A 17,605-nucleotide genomic window follows, 5' to 3' on the forward strand; every position below is an offset into this window, starting at 1 on the left:
CGCCGACACCTCCTCATCTCCACCGCTCCCATGTTTTATTTTGTGTTGCCATAAGTTAGTCTCTCTACGTTTCTGCGCTGGGCTAATGCTAATGCTAATAATGCTAATGCGAGGATAATAAAATGGCGGCTTCACCAAACTTTTTGGGAGTTTTACGGGGCGTGGTTTGCAATCCGCCCAGCCAATCAGAAATATAGCTCTTTTCTCACAAGAGAGCCGTACGAAAGTCCCTGCTCTCTAGCAGCTCTCTGCTCTCTAGCAGGGACTTTCGTGGGGGTAAAAAGGTTCTCATGAACTAATTTTAGTACCGGCTCTTTTTGGTGTGAACCATAGACTGTATGGTGTGAATGCGATAAAAGAGGCTAACGTCCACGCTAGCTTCCACGCTAGCTGCTATATGTTTTGCATTGAGGTGATACTTGAGGCTTGATGTGCTGCGGTGATATGCGAATTCCTTTTTGCATAATTTGCACACAACCGTGCTCTTATCGACGCTTCCATCCGTCCGTTTTTTAAAACAACATTTCCTACTGTTGTTCACTGTGGTTTGTTGTTGTCTGAAGTCATGAACGTTAGTTGGTGCTCCAGTATAATCGGTACGCGTGAAACTCATCCAGTGAGAAACGTTCCGCGGTGCAAAAATAAGTGCGATTAAAATGCGTTAATTTTTTTAACGCGTTAATTTTTGTGTAATTAATTAATCTTAATTAACGCGTTAAAGTCCCGGCCCTAATAAGAATACATCTTAGCAGCATATGTATTTACATCCATATCTAATTATCTATGTATCTATATACTGTATGTATCTATCTGTGTATCCATCTTTGAGACTATCTAGGTATCTATCTATTAATGTATCTTTGTGTGTATTTATGAAAGCTATCAATGTATTTATCCATGTATCTATCTAAATAACCTAACTCATCTAACTACTTCTCATTGTTTTGTATTTAGTTAAAACGTGTCGGCTCGACAACCTAAAAAATTAATGTGAAGACAAAGTGTCAACCAAGTCATCGAATAAACTCAATTATTTAAAGCTTACAATTACTGCCAGCAAAATTGACGCTCACAATCTTGTGTCTATCTCTGTCTGAAATCAAGGAGTTATTAAGAAAATCAAAGTGTACTGCTCAATAACGATTACGAGCAATACATCTACCACAGTTATCCAGTGATTTAAGTAAGAAGATTTACTGAAGTACAAATACAATTCTGAGGTATTTGAGCTATTTGTATTGCTCCTGTATATTTCAACCACAATACAGATTAAGATTTTTGATGCAAATTATAAATCAATGTATCTTTTAAGATAAATGCGTCATTCATCCACCACTAACATTATCAAAGTGAACTGGAGATACAAACCTGTTAAAAGGATAACAACAGTAGCTTTTAGTGAATGGTAAATTGCATTACGACAAGTTAACTGATATTTTTAATTATCTGAAAGATCATTTTAAAATCTTTAATTGAAATTATGACAAACAATCGGAAATAAAGTGGATTGATTCCTTTCTTTTTCCACACTGATAATGATTATATATTATAAATACTTGAACATATCAAGGTTACCAGACTGCAGATGTGTAATTATTTGTCAACGACGGGTCTCACATTAGCTTTCACCTTTTAAAAGCCACGCTCATTTGCTGTAAATCTACGCTTTTTCAAGAAGAGTGGGCGTCCATGTTTTAAATGTTGGTTCTCACATATTGGAAACTAAGTCTTTATTTAAAGGGAAGAGAAACATGTGGAGGACTAAAGATGTTTAAGATCCCCCCCTTCACTTTCCAACACCCCACCCGCCCTCCCCCCGTCTCATACTGAACTTAGACCCAGCATGTAAATGAGAAACAGATGTGTAGGAGGATGGGGGGGCACTGAGGAGACTGCATTTAGACCTTAAAGGCTCAGAACAAGCAGAAAATCCACAAAGTTCTTCTTCTCTGCACGAGGCGCCATCCTGGGAAATAAACAGAGAAACTAACCGACAGACGGACATGTAGACCAATGTGTGTGTGTACAGTAGATAAAGAGAGAATTGTGTGTGTGTGTGTCTACTTAATCTGCCCTGAGAGAGATGACCGCACGACTCCCAAGAGGCTTATCTTGGTCAGATCCTATTGCTTGCATAGAAACTCTCAATTCGGTCACATCGTTCGTCCAGTGTATAATACAAGCCCCCCCCCCCCTACACACACATACCCCCACCCCCACACCACCACTGACCTGGATTTGACTGACTGCTGCCGGCGGTATCCGCCCACTTCGACTTCAACGGACGTCCTGGCTCTTGGATGTTTTGCCTCTAAAAAGGGAAAATAACATTTATTTTTGACTCATATACATTTATAAATAACCTTTTTGGATGACGAACCACTGCGTTGTAGGTAATTAAGTGCAGCAAGGATTATGCATTGTTGTAAGCCGATGTGGGAGTTAGCATCGCCGTGGTTCCCTAAACAAAAACCAAATTGGACATCGTCAACAACCTCTGTCGTCTCACTTTTCACCACCACGTTTCTTTTAAAGATGTTTCAACACTTATAAGCTTAGAGATTTACAAGCGAAATCACTGACATGTATTATCTCAAACAAAATACAAAACGTTTTTAGGACGTCTTTATAATCGATTGATTTGTGTTCCAAGCCTTGGACATTTACTTTAATACTCCTGTTTTGGTACAGTTGGTTTTCACACCTGATGCAAAACGTAGTGAACTGGGGTGTGAATCATATGGGTTGGACCCGGAAATTAGCCAGTCAACTATTGCGTTACGGCTACTGTATAGCATACTATATTTTGGATACAATTTCAAGAACCACCCTATGCCAGCCTCTCTACTTTATCACCCAGGGCCGTGCAGCTTAGAGGAGGAAACACGTTTAATCTAAATGTCATCTACACTATGTCTTATAACCCCAAACTCACAAAATCAACACTTACCCAGAATTCAATGTGTGATGGTAGACTGGCAAACTGCAGGAGTAGTGGAACAGTGCTCTGTAGGCAAAAGTGAAAACATCTCAATGTAAAATATACTACAGACAACAAAGTGACATTGCACAAGTATTATCACCTTAATTAAGTACAAATATTAAAAGCCAAAAACCTAGAACCGCCCATTTTTATTTGTTCGTCTATCTGCTTTCCAAATAACTATAATGGAATGTTCCTTTAGTGATCTATCTATCTATGTATCTAGTATGTAAATACACCTGATGAATGCAGATTAACTTTACGAAACATATTGAATATATGCATCATTTCTGGCACTAATTCAGGGGAGATGCTGCAGACATCAGGAAGCTGATTCCCCTCTTCTACATACATTGAGGATGTCATTAAGCATTACTGAGATGCATCATGTAGCAGCACATTATCTGCTGTAGTTCTGTCTCTCCGTCTTCAAACGATTTCCTCCCGTCACCACAGACCTGTGTCGATCTCTTATTTGAAAACAAATGATTTATCACGAGGTAAGAAAAACCAGGACCTGTTGGATATTCCTGGTCCCAGAAGTGGCAGATGTGTTTAGATGGATCACATGATGCCGGCCCCTCCTCACCCCCCACCCCCGCTGCAGGCCTAATAACGAGGCTATTAGCTTTAATGGCAGCCTGCCTTCAACCCCTCTGATGTTGTCATTGCTAAGTCCAGTTTGGCCCGAGGCATATAAAATAATTTCACATTTGGTGCGTTTAACTAAGAGCAACAGTACAAACTATATTTCTAATTAAGCGAAGTTACAAGCAACAAACTACATGACGTGCAGCATCAAATACACCAGAGCTGTGACACAGCAACTGTGACATGCTTGTTGATCAATAAGAGCTGAAACAGAAAGAAGTGGAGTCAGTGTGTTGGCTCATATAGCCCGAGGCCTCTGATCTGTCCCGCCTCCACTGCTGTTGGAAGAGAGAGAAGTATGCATGGTTTTCCAAATATCTGACCAGTAATTTATCTATTTTTGGATTTTTGGATGGCAATTGTGCGGCTGCTATCTTTGTTTGTGGATCAATAATTGTCACAATAAGTCGGACAGTACAAGCAATAACTGAGCAAGACATTTTTAGACAACAAAACAGTTACAACTTACTTTAAGGAAGTTGAACAGGATTTCAAAGGGTTTTACATAGATTCCACAGATTCTAAAAAACTCAGGCAGCGAAGGCGAAACCAGACAACACAAGTTCTTTACGGAGCCAAAACGCAATTATGTCTTATTATGTCTTATCTTTCCTGTTGTGTTCAATGGCATTACAACGATAACAACGCTGCTGAAGGTTAACCCAATGTGTCTGTGTCACTTTGAAATCATTACTGATAATCCATCATTCCATTTTGGTCAAAAACTGAGATTTCATATTAGCTGCTATGATAGCCACTACACCTATGGGCTCACAAACTGCGTGCACATCTCTCTCACTCCTCAATGGCCATGTTTAGATGGATTTTAGGAACTTCCCCTCGATTCTATTGGCTCTAACGGTTCAAAAGAGGTGTCAATCATCAAAATCGACCGAGGGGGGCCAGAGATATGGAAAATGCACCCAAATGACCCCAGAAGTGTTGTTTTTTTGCTGAACCTCTCTAAAAAGGTCAAATGTCACTTGTTTTGCATCAATCTTGATACAGGGTACTTATTATATGTTATAGTTTGGATTCCTAAAGCTTTTAGTCTACTATCCCATCATTTAAGGGTGGTTTTCACTATGAGTAATGTTTTTATTTTGGACGGACACTATCATTTACATTCTTTTATGTTCAATCTGAATTTACTTTAAAGTAAATTCTATATTGATTCTGACTTTTCTACATCCAACTCACAGGTTTATCATTGCTTTGAGAAAAAAGATTATTAATTGACCCCTTTTAGAAGTGAAGATATAGTCATTTGTTCTGGGAATGTCATTTTCGAGCATGAGACCTGAAAAACAGGCTTGGGGCTTAACTGAATAGTTTGTCTTGACCCACAAAAAGTCCAAAGATTTTCAGTTTTTAATTATATAAAGCAAGGAAAAGCAACAAATCCCTATCTTTTAGGAGGTGAATTTGGCCTGATTCATCTAAATCTGTTGCCTCAATTCATTTTTTTCTGTCAATACTTTAATTGAATAATCACTTAGAGCATTTCAGCACTAAACTATTTGCATCCTATTGAACATGCCTAAGGTATGGCTAGCGCGTTTCTTTCAGAAGAGACTGTCTCTGTTGTGTGGCGGCTGATGCTCACGAGGCAGAGCTGGTTGTTCATTAATTGCCGGGTTGATGGTTTGATGGCTGGTGTCTCTTGTCCACCTGTCAAAGAGTCCTCAAGCAAAACACTGAGTCCCAAATTACTCCTGATAACCGGGCTAGCTGGTGTGTGTGTGTGTGTGTGTGTATGTGTGTGTGTGTGTGTGTGGTCTAGCATTACTATACTTGTGGGGACCTACATCTGTTTACATAGTCACGTGTGGGGACTGGCTTCCCTTATGGGGACAAATTGGAGATCCCCATGAGGGGAATCATTCATTTTAGGGTGAAGACTTGGTTAGGGTTAGGTTAAGGGTAAGGGTAAGGGTTAGGGTTAGGCATGTGTTGGTTATGGTTAAGGTTAGGATAAGTCTCCAGGAAATGCATGTAAGTCAATGTAATGTCCCCTGAAGTGATGTATACATGGTATGTGTGTGTGTGTGTGTGTGTGTGTGTGTGTGTGTGTATATGGCCGAATTAAAGGAAAACTGTAAATTGCTCTGAGAAATTACCATATATATACATACATACTGTCCATTTACTTGTGATTTAGAAGTACAGCTTTTAAGAATGTTTTTAGGATGTATATGCATATTTCAAATAAAACTGCTAAGCATTGAGATGTGTTGAACGAAAGGAACAATTGTGTCAGGATGCTATATGTTTAAAGTGCAAGCTTGCTCAAATTGGAATACGTACAGATCCAATTATTTGTGTTTGACTGCTGACATTTTGTTTTTTTAAGGGGCGTATTATGCTCATTTTCATGTTCATATTTGTATGTTGTGCCGTTACTGTTAACGTGCTTTAATGTTCAGAAAGCTCTTTATTTGTTCTACTGCCTGTGCTGCAGCACCTCTTTCCACCCTCTGTCTGAAACCAGAGGCCAGTCTGCTCTGATTGGTTAACTGTATAGTGATGTCACTATGTAGCGGATGTAAACAAAGGATTTACATGATTTTTCATCAGATATGCACAACATATTCAGATTTTGCCTACAGTAGAGTAAAAGTAGCCTCAGAACGCTTCATGACAGTAACATGTCCAAACTGTGAAACTTCCACAACCTGTCCACATGCACAGATTTAAAATAGTTTCCAACCTGTGCACAGCAGCAGTTTTTGGATCTGTTGATAGAATTTTTCCCAAATGCAAAAACTCTGCACTGCGTGAGCTTCACATGCTCTTGGAGACTGTCTCTGCCTCCCCATGTCCCTCTGAGTGGACAGCACATTATGTCAAAATCTGCCGATGTGACTCTGTGCTGATTTTTCTGTGTACCGCTCAGACAGGAAACAGTAATATATGTAGTGGAGGTTTGACAGATGCGTGCATTGCTGCTGCATGTTGCTGTCAGCCTGTCCTTACTGTCACAGTGACGCTGACAGGAAAACATGTTCCCACATAACTTCAGTGTAATCACAAATCAAAACACTGCAGAGGCATCGCAGCCTCTGTTGTTCCTGTCTGTGTGAGAGAGATTACAATTTGTGTTATAGCAACAGGATCTGACAAACTCTTCACAATTATTTTTATTGCAGTTTTTTCCTTTCAGTTGAGTAATTTTCAGATATTTGACCATGGTGTGCATTGAAAGAATATCTGGAGCAGGCCTTCATCAGCCCATCATTTATTCAGTGACATGGATTTTCAAACAGTGGCTCACCTCTCGCTCGCTGAGCAGATGTTGAGCACCATCTCAAGCAGCGTTCATCTGAAGAGACACTGGACCTGGTGTTGTCTATTTGAAAGAAAGAAAAACAAATCTTTATCCACGTCGACCCTGCACTCTGAATTACTGGCACGTGGGGCAGTTAATTCAATCAAAAGCCTATTACTACCATTTTTAATTATGCTCCCATCCACCTCAGGTTCACTTATGACTTAGTGCCATCTAGAGACCAAGCTGGGTACAGCTGAACACACAGATTTAAAAGAAGAAAGTAACATTTCACAATTTCTTTTCTTTTCACTATATCTGTAAAGCGTCTTTGAGCACCTGTAAAAGCGCTAACAAAATAAATCTATTATTATTATTAACATGATATGCATGTGTATGTGCAAAACAGCTTATTATGACTGTTTGGCCCTGGGTGACCTTACATTTATACCAGTAAGTGATTGATTGTGTATTTTTATGTCTTCCTTCACTCAAAGTAATTTTTTTGGCTTGTCTTTCTACTGTATATGTTTATATTTTCACTGTGGAGAGTAATGTATGTGATTCTACACTCATAGCCTGAAGACTGACAGTTGAAATAAAAAAATATGCATATTCACAGATTTTGGGGTCAACTAAGTAGATGACATTTTAAGATTGATATCAGATACAGATGATTTACAAGTACTTTTCCTATTTCTTAAAACATGTGTGAAGGTGATTTAACAGAGTAAAACTATTCAATGACAAGTAAAAGCCCTGCATTCAAAATCTTTTGAAAGCAGGGCTTGCCTTTATGAATGCTTTTAACTTCATGTTACCTTAATGTGTGAATGTGTTTGTTAATATATAATATATATGTTATACCCCCGTGACTCTGATGCTATTAGTATAGTATGATATTGTATTACGGATTACTGCTACTGAGTAGCATTTTGAGCTAATACTATTGTTGTTGTTGTTGTTGAATCATGTCATGATTCCTAGGATCGTAAAATGTTTGTAAAATTGGATCAGCATAGTGCACAAGTATTGTCAAATACACTTCAAATAGTAAAAGTACCAGTAGGCTACTTGTTGCACAATGTGAAATGTAAATAGAGTACACAGGCATTACTCTTGTACTTCAGGACCGTACTTGAGTGACTGTACTTCAGTTACTTTAATACACTGTATTCACTTCTTATGTTAAGGTAGAATTGTCTGCATGTTGAGTTTTATTATTTAATCATGACAGCTGTATAAGGTGCTAAAACAGCATGAACACATGAATGAGACTGTGAATAACACCTTCATCAGACCTCAGGATCCTCCATGATCCTGTCTCTGAACTCCTCCCGTCTGATCTCTTTTTACTTTGTTGTTTTAGATCCTCGCTTAAAAGAACCAGCCCCGGCTATGAGAACAGGCATTCAGGAAGCCGAGAGGCGGTTCCAGGGTTTTGGGTGACTTACTCTCACGCAACACATGTGGCGGCCGGTCCTCAGCAGGCAGAGGGTCCTCCCTGCAGGTCAGGTTACCCGGAGCAGCCAGGGGCTAACCACTACCATCTGCCTTACCTTCAACATCCACTGCAGCTACAGCTTCAATGGCTTCCACATGGAACCCCGCCATGTCGGACATAAACTCTGCAACACACAGAAACACATACGTTCATAAAACTGATGCACACACCATATACATGCAGTAAGTTAGACCAACACAAGCTCAGGCACACACAACACATGATTAACACACACGTGCATACATATTTCTGCACATTTTAAGAGAGTAGTTTATTTATATTGCACTTAAAATGATAGTTACAACAAGAGAAACTGAGGAAGTAAGTTAAATGTGTTTAATTTAGCACTGTGAAGCTGACCGTTGAGCGGCCCGACCAAGCAAGGAGGCAGAGGCAGAACGTCCAAATACAACCCGGTGTGGGCATTTATTCAAATCATGGGCACATGATTCACAGCCTCAATTGCCGTCCACCTGAACACAGTCAGCAGCCACCAGGCTCTCACACACACTACCTGTCCACTGACAGGGAAAACAGAGCCTAAATACACACACATTAATCAGGCCAATAAGACACAGGTGGGGGGGGGGGTGGGGAGACAACACAGGGCACCAGGGGAACACAATCACCAGCCACAGACAAAACGAGAGGGGGAACACTTTCAAACTAAACCACATGTGCAATATTACAAGGCCCGAAGCCGTCAGTCCACAGTGACGAAGTAACCTTCGTCACAAGCACCCTTCATAATAGCGTTTGAATTGCACTAAAACTGGATTTAAAACTGGCTTTACAGAAAAATAGATGACAATTAGGAAAGTAAAGTTTATTTACAATAGCAACCATTAAAAAACAAGATCAAAGTGCTACATTTATATATAAATAAGACCATATAGAGAAAACAATGAATAAAACATCAGCTAAAGGATGAATTTACAGTTGATGAAAATATGTAAAAATGGCAGTATCTAGAGTTGTTGGATCAAGAACAAATCCCCCCCTAAAACGTTTAAAATATTTGTTTTGTATTTCAAAAACAAACACAAGCAAGTACAAGAACAAACTGTATTTGCACACAAACACATAAAAGCGGCATGCAGACACACAAAGACACATGCATGCTGCTTTGTGCACCGCACATATGTTCACACAACTGCCGGGGCTTCAGGCAGGCAGTAGTGTGTGTGTGTGTGTTTGTGTATGTGTGTGTGTGTGGGGGGGGGGTATAGGGGCTTTAATCAGGAAATTCACCTCCAGGGGTTTCATGTAAGCAGGACTGGACGCTGCTCGTCTCTCTGCTTCACAATGAATCACACAGACAGCCGGTGCTTGAAAGCCTCGGCCCACTGTCAATAAAGCTAATGCTATCACAGGTTCTCTGTGCACTGCAATCTATTATATGGTTTTATATTCAGCATGTGGGGAGAAAAACAACAGACCTGCTCATTATACAGAGCATAAATAGTGGTTTGGTGTTTTTAGAGGCACAAACATTGTAATAGTAACTATTTTGAAGCCGCTTCTATTGAATCTAGATGAAAATTAAAAGGGAGTACAGCCATTGTTGCATTAGAGGAAAACTCCTCCTACTAAACACCTGTTTTCTATGTACCGGACACACACAATGCGCTTTATTTTATTTATTTATAAAATTATAATGGGTTTGACAGTGGAATAAAACCATTACAGACACCTGTGAAAGGCTTAATTACAATTGGGTAAAATGGTCAGACTAGGAGCAAATTCACATTAAAATACAAGCCCTAAAGAAAATATTTAGACCAAACTACACCTGTTTTGAGTCGAAATACAATACCTCATCGCAATTAATCACACATTTTATTTCTTTCAATTATCTGACCTTTATCTAACCAGGAAGGTAAAACGGATTGATGGATTAGTTTTCAAGAGGGTTTCGGACATAAATGAATCATAAATCATGAGGTCCACACAGGAGAACAGTTGATCACCTTTGCTCAGGGAAAAGATTATTGTCTGATTGATGCCTTTACCCAAAATGTAAGGTATTTTCGACATAAAACACAGTCGATAGGCCAAAATAAAAGCATTGTTCTCAATCAATCAATCACTGTTTATTTATATAGCCCAATATCACAAATGTTACATTTGTCTCAGTGGTCTTCACAGTGTGTACAGAATATCAGTATGACAATACGACACCCTCTGTCCTTAGACCCTCACATCGTACAAGGAAAAACTTCCGGAGAAAACACACAGTTTAAAGGGAAAAATGGGAGAAACCTCAGGGAGAGCAACAGAGGAGGGATCCCTCTCCCAGGACGGACAGACGTGCAATAGATGCCGTGTGTAAATTGAAAAGATAATACATTTGCAACATAGGTAGTCCAAATGTTTGGAAATGCATGTGTGTATAATAGGAAGATGAATCCACGAGGATATCCATCCAGAACCTATGATCCAGGACCACAGCCACGACTCAAGATCCAGGGCTCGCGATCCAGGACACAGGACCGCAGGATCATCCATGAGAGTACACAGGTATAGACAGAGAGAAGGAAGAAGTAAGATGTCCCCCGACAAACTAAGCCTATATCAGCAAAACTAGGGGCTGAATCTAATCAGCCCTAACTATAAGCTTTATCAAAAAGGAAGGTCTTAAGCGCACCCCTAAAAAACGGATAGGGTGTCTGCCGCCCGAACAAAAACTGGAAGCTGATTCCACAAATGTGGAGCTTGATAAGAAAAGGCTCTGGCTCCCATTGTACTTTTAGAGACTCTAGGAACAACCAACAACCCTGCATTCTTGGAACGCAATGCCCTAATAGGACAGTAGGGTATAATGAGTTCTTTAAGGTAAGATGGCGCCTGCCCATTAAGGGCTTTGTAGGCGAGAAGAAGAATTTTAAATTCTATTCTGTGTTCTATAGGGAGCCAGTGTAAGGCAGCCAGAACAGGAGTAATGTGGTCCCTTTTCCTAACTCTGGTTAGTACACGAGCTGCAGCATTTTGAATCAGCTGAAGCGACTTGACTGACTTCTTGGTACACCCTGATAATAAAGAGTTACAATAATCCAGCCTTGAAGTAAGAAATGCATGGACTAGTTTCTCTGCATCGTTTTGAGGCAAGATATGCCTGATTTTTGCAATGTTACGTAGATGGAAGTAGGCGGTCCTTGAAATTGATTTTATGTGGGCGTTAAAGGATAAATCCTGATCAAATATAACACCAAGATTCCTTACAGTCTCACTGGAGGCCAAATTAATGCCATCCATAGTTAGTATATCTTTAGATAATTTGTTTCATAGATTCTTCGGGCCAAGTACAATAACTTCAGTTTTGGTCGTGTTTAACATCAAAAAGTTTAAGGTCATCCACGTTTTTAAGTCCTTAAGGCAGTCTTGAATTTTATTTAGATGATTAATTTCATCAGGCTTGATTGATAAATATAGTTGAGTATCATCCGCATAACAATGAAAGTTTACAGAATGATTCCTTATAATATTGCCTAACGGAAGCATATATAATGTGAACAAAATAGGTCCGAGCACTGAACCCTGTGGCACTCCATGGCTAACTTTGGTTTTCGTGGAAGATTCATCGTTAACACGTACAAACTGAGAGCGTTCAGATAGATAGGACCTAAACCAGCCTAAAGCAGTTCCCTGTATGCCAACTAAGTGCTCTAGTCTTTGCAATAGGATATCATGGTCGATAGTATCAAATGCAGCACTGAGATCGAGCAAAACAAGAATAGAGACAAGTCCCTTGTCAGAGGCTATTAGAATGTAATTTGTGACTTTAACCAGAGCTGTCTCTGTGCTATGATGTGTTATAAAGCCAGACTGAAAATCTTCAAATAAATCATTGTTTTTTAAGTAATCACACAACTGTTTTGCGACCGCTTTCTCAAGAATCTTTGAGAGGAACAGAAGATTATAAATAGGTCTATAGTTGGCTAAAACCTCTGGATCGAGGTTGTGCTTTTTAAGAAGCGGTTTTATCACTGCTACTTTGAATGATTGTGGAACATAGCCTGATAATAAAGACATATTCATAATATTTAATAAAGAAGTGCTAATTAATGGAAAAACTTCCTTCAACAGCTTAGTTGGAATTGGGTCTAACATGCACGTTGATGGTTTAGAAGAGAGAATCATTGAATTTAATTGTTCAAGGTTTATGGCTGAAAAGCATTCTAGTTTACTATCTAGTGTAATATTAGAACTTACGTTTCCGGGAGCTGTTGATAACACTATACTGGTCAAAGGCAAGAGGTCATTAATTTTGTTTCTAAGAGTAACAATGTTATCGTTAAAAAAGCACATACAATCATTACTACTGAGTGCTATGGGAATAGAAGGCTCAATCGAGCTGTGGCTCTCTGTCAGCCTGGCTACAGTGCTGAAAATAAATCTTGCATTATTCTTATTCTCATCTATTAATGAAGAGTAGTAGGCTGCTCTCGCTTTACGCAGAGCTTTCTTATATTCATTGAGAGTAATATGCCAAATTAAATGAGATTCTTCAAGTTTAGTGGAACGCCATATCCGTTCTGTATGTAAATGCCTCCAAACTCAAACATGGGGGCGGACATTTTTCATTAGTTTCCTACCATGGTTATATAATCATCATGTATTTATTCTAGAAAAAGTGTTATATGGCTGAAAACATGCAAAAGCGTTTGTTAATCAGCTAAAAGTAAAATGACTGTTGTGATTTGGCGAGTGTGTAAGGGAACACTTTAAAAATAAAAGCCTATTCATAATAAAACATCATAACATATTACTTTAACGCTTTGAATATGTGTGGAGTGACAGCTATATTATACCATGAGATCAAATACATTGTACACCTATCTACTGCAGCCAGCTGTGCCTTTAATATCTGTGCTTGTATTGTGACATTGTTGGAAAAAATGCAAATCCTTGAGCAGGATTGCTTTATGGTAATATTGGATTTACAGGATTGTTGCATCGTTGTGGTCAAGTATCTTTTTTTATTAGAAAACCTTTGCTCTTTGAAAAGCTGGATTTTTCAAAGTATGTCTGGTTATTTTATGGCTGTGTAACAGTGTTTTTAGTGGAGAAATAACAGGAAATAAGGGGAAAGAAAGATGGTATGCAACAAAGGTCACCTGGAAGATAAATCAAGGACGTCGGGGTTTATGTTATTCCTTCAGACATAAAATCTGCAGCTGAAGACTCACCTATATAAACTGGCCTGAGTCTGACCCTGTGCTCTCAGGTGTATTTACGGCCTGTTGTTGCTTCCGTTTTATTGCTTGTATCTTTTTACATTTTTTATTGTCTTATTTTCTTAAAAGTTAATCTGGAGAAGCACTTTGTGACCCTGCGAAAGGTGCTTTAAATAAACCTTAATTACTTAGGCTGGAGCCACACGAGGACGATAATGCAAACGGACCGCAATCGTTATCAAAAAAGTATTCCGTCCACACGCAACAGGCACCAGAAACATGTCCGTTCACACGAGACTGTAGTACATATGCCAGGCCTGTAAGAAGCGCTGTACTCCTGCCACAAAAGCAGCAAAGAAGACTTCCCGCCGCATGGTTGCCATTCTTTTTATTATTACCGCTGTGGAGGCTCTGGCTCTCCAATCAGCACCACTTGTTAACCCATCTGATTATTATGATATTTATTCAATGGAGTGAACAGGGTATTTACCGATCGTTAAAGGGGACCTATCATGCAAAATGCACTTTTGTACGTCTTTTATACATGAATATGTGTCCCCGGTGTGTCAGGGAACTCAACAAGTGTCAGAAAACACAACCCTCTCTCTTTTCCTCCTTACCCAAATCTCTAAAAACGGGGCTGCAACGGATCTGATCCAGACTGATACAGATTTGAAATTGTTCTGACGTCAGAAACGAGGAGCTCCGCCTATATGGGTAACTCTCCACCTATCAGGGGAATGAGAGGTTGCGTGGTATGGTAACAGCATGGTAACATGAAGCTCGTGCCTTGCCCCCCTCCTTTGCCAGCTGCAGCTCATTTGCCACAGAATCAGCCCTTGCAGAAACAGGGCTGGAAAAGAGCAAATAGAGCGAAATGAGGCATGGCTATAATGCATGATCTGTTTGGTATTTTGAAAAAAAACTTCACAGACATGTCTATATAAGGCTACAATATATTATTCAAATAGCATGAGGTCCACTTTAAGTGAATTGTGATGCAATATTGACATCAATATCCTCTTGAGACGTGGAAACAAATGTTTTAAAGAGCAACTTGCAGGTTAGAGACACCAGTGAATAAATGTGTAGGAAAATGATGAATACACTAGATTTTCAAAAAAATATACAGAAATATACACTACAGTGACATCTGGCGTCGTTTTAGTAAGACATTTTCACTTCCGCATAAAAAAGCCTCCGCACGTGACCTCCCGCGTGTGACGTAACATGGGGGAGAGCGGCCGGTCTAACGTACGAATAAACATAGTTCACAATGCTAGTTTTGACACAGAAGAGGTTGAAAATATATATTCGAATGCATATGATTATAATTATGAGCCTGCTATGCGTCCAAGAGACCAGGAGCAGCCAAGGATTACAAAAAATAACGGCCATCGGAGAGAAATGGAACTTTGGTGTGTGGAGAACCAGTGGCGAACAGAGCAGCTGTCTTGGTGAGTGACCGGCGTTAGCTACAGTTAATGTTAGCTAACGTCAGTCACATCACAACATTGTAAAGTTAGCAATCATATCAGGCTATAACTAAAGTAGTATTGATAATATAGTAACGTTACTGGCAGGACTGTTGATACTGATCCATAACAGAAACTAATGCGCAAGTATCAGCCGTATCTCGCGTTACCTAATGCAACTCCACACTACGGTGCTGTGTACCGGAGGGGAGATACGGCTGATACTTGACGATCTGGCGGAGAAAGGTTGTGGAGCCTCCGTTGATATGTCGTTGTAAATGGCTTGATGGAAAGCAGGTCGGGGAGGGTGCACAGCTGATTGCAGCGGTGAGTGGAGGTTGAGCCGGGAGCCAGGAGTGACAGCCACCACGCCCACACAAACAACACAGACAGGGGGAAACAAACAAACACAAAGGAGACGGCTGGAGCAGTATACAGCCACCACAGCGTTACCTAATGCAACTCCACACTACGTCTTACGGTGCCGTGTACCGGAGGGCAGAGAGAGAGAGCAGCGAAGTGGGGAGAGAGATATGTAATACGGTTTCCTGATAAAGCTGTGGAGAGTAGGCTATGTGCTGCAGGGAGGTGGATGCACAACGCACCCAGGAACGAACGCTAGCTCCGGTCCTTTTCCCCTGAGGGAAACTGTGGACTCGATGTCCGGACAGGCTCGAGTTTAACCTGCACAAACACAAGCTCACCATGATTACAAATGGTGAAATGCAATGTAAAATTACCGAAAAAATACCAGCTCACTAAATCACAACCGCTCAAACCAACTACAAACTACTACCGCGGATTAGGCAGAGAACGAGTCCGAGAAAGTTGCTCCCCCATGTGACGTAATATGACGCGTTTGACGTATGACGTACAAAAAAAAGCAGTTTTTAGTAGCAGAGCTCAAAACGGCTCCTTTTCCTCTGAATTCCTGCCCTTATGTCTTGTAAAACATATCAAATCTTGCATTAACATTTGTAATTGTAATTTTCAGGCAAGGTTAAGCATAAATGTAGTAAAAAAAAAAAAACCTGCAAGTTGCTCTTTAAAGAGATCATTGTACTTGTTTGGTATTTTCCCTTTCCTGTTGTGTTATGTCGTTTTTTGTGCATGTAAACGGTCTGCAAAGGCTACAATCCCTGTATTTCCTCTAGAGGGAGTTTCTCTCCCAAAACTGTTTGCAAAATCTTTCCTGCCTCACTCAATGATTTTGTTTCCTGAAATAAAGAATGAGAAGCATGTCTCACTGTGGCCAACAAAGAACATGGGTTAACATGTCTATTTTAAAATGTGAATACACGATTGCCCTTAATAAATGACCTCTTTATGGAGAACATAAATAGTATGTATGAAGACATCATACTCCCTTAATGCCATGACACATGTTTGCTGAATTCCCACGGTTTGAAAAGACAGAAGCGCTGCTGTTGGTCCGACCCCCATGTGTGTTGCATCACTAGAAATCCCAGGATGTGTTTTCCACATTACCTCGGGACTCAAACAAACTGCACACATGGTGTTTGAAATAAAGGCCTCAGTGTCACATCCCCCAGAGAGGACAGAAATAAACTGCAGGGTCTCAGGAGGAAATTTGCACTGTCCCATTTCCCAATACAATCCAGCTGTCCTTACATGACTCTCGTGTTTACCAGTGTGCACGATACAGACACCCTTAAATCCCATCAGTCACCCTGCATTTACATACTCACCATCAGCCTCCAAAGATGAGATGTGAACAACGCACTGCTGGCAGCTTGAAAGGAGAGTTACCTCGGATAAATTCTCTTTAGCACACCGCTGCACATGTGACATACAAATAATTTGCTCCTCATAGATTTACATTGCACGAAACAATAGAATCTGTGGCGCTGGGTGACAGTTTATCTGCCCCCGCCGAAACAGCAACAACATGCTCTGTCTCAGAGATAATCTTTGATCAGCTGAAACGCTTTCTGTGATAAACATTGACTCGATCCCCATGGGCAATCACTCTATAGTGCTGGCATCATGGGAGGTGATGTATGCATAGGCGTGTTGAATTCGCCTTGGGCCCTCACACACACATACACACAGGGCTGCACACACACGTTGAGATGAATTGCCACGCCGCCTAGAATAAATACATATCAGCTACAGTGAGCTTGGGCGCTCTTGCTCTTTCCTATTAATCCTCAGCATGGTGATTTATTGCAGTGTGCTTGTCAACGGCCATATAGTCCCTAAGAAGTGTGGCCGGCCTAAATAAATAGCAGAGTTTAAGACTAAAGCCCTGCTGCAGTCTATCTGTGTGTATTCTGAAGGTGAATATATGGCTCAGCAACATATTTGTGCAGATAGGAATGAGACTGTAAAACAATCTATTTGTCATAATCCAACTTTTAAATTAATTCATTGGGTTTACATCCACCAAGGTGAAAGGCCTGGATGTATTGAGTGGATGCATTAAAAGGGCATGCTATTTTTAAACAGTGTTTACATGGCGGTGCACGCTCAGCTGCAAGTGTAAACTCATCCATTTCATTAATAATACTTCTACTGAAAAACCAA

The 17,605-nt window shown here is 40.2% G+C and overlaps 1 long non-coding RNA gene across 1 annotated transcript; it reads right to left on the bottom strand.

Annotated features, from left to right (window-relative positions):
- Positions 1-2,232: 2,232 nt before the first annotated feature.
- Positions 2,233-7,741, bottom strand: LOC117546820. The gene is made up of 4 exons (XR_004569078.1): positions 6,909-7,741; positions 2,951-3,007; positions 2,381-2,461; positions 2,233-2,311 (listed from the first exon to the last, which is right to left on the bottom strand). It is a non-coding gene; the product is annotated as an uncharacterized LOC117546820 (long non-coding RNA).
- Positions 7,742-17,605: the final 9,864 nt, after the last annotated feature.

Source organism: Gymnodraco acuticeps, unplaced genomic scaffold (assembly GCF_902827175.1).
Source record: "Gymnodraco acuticeps unplaced genomic scaffold, fGymAcu1.1, whole genome shotgun sequence".
Classification (NCBI taxonomy): domain Eukaryota; kingdom Metazoa; phylum Chordata; class Actinopteri; order Perciformes; family Bathydraconidae; genus Gymnodraco; species Gymnodraco acuticeps.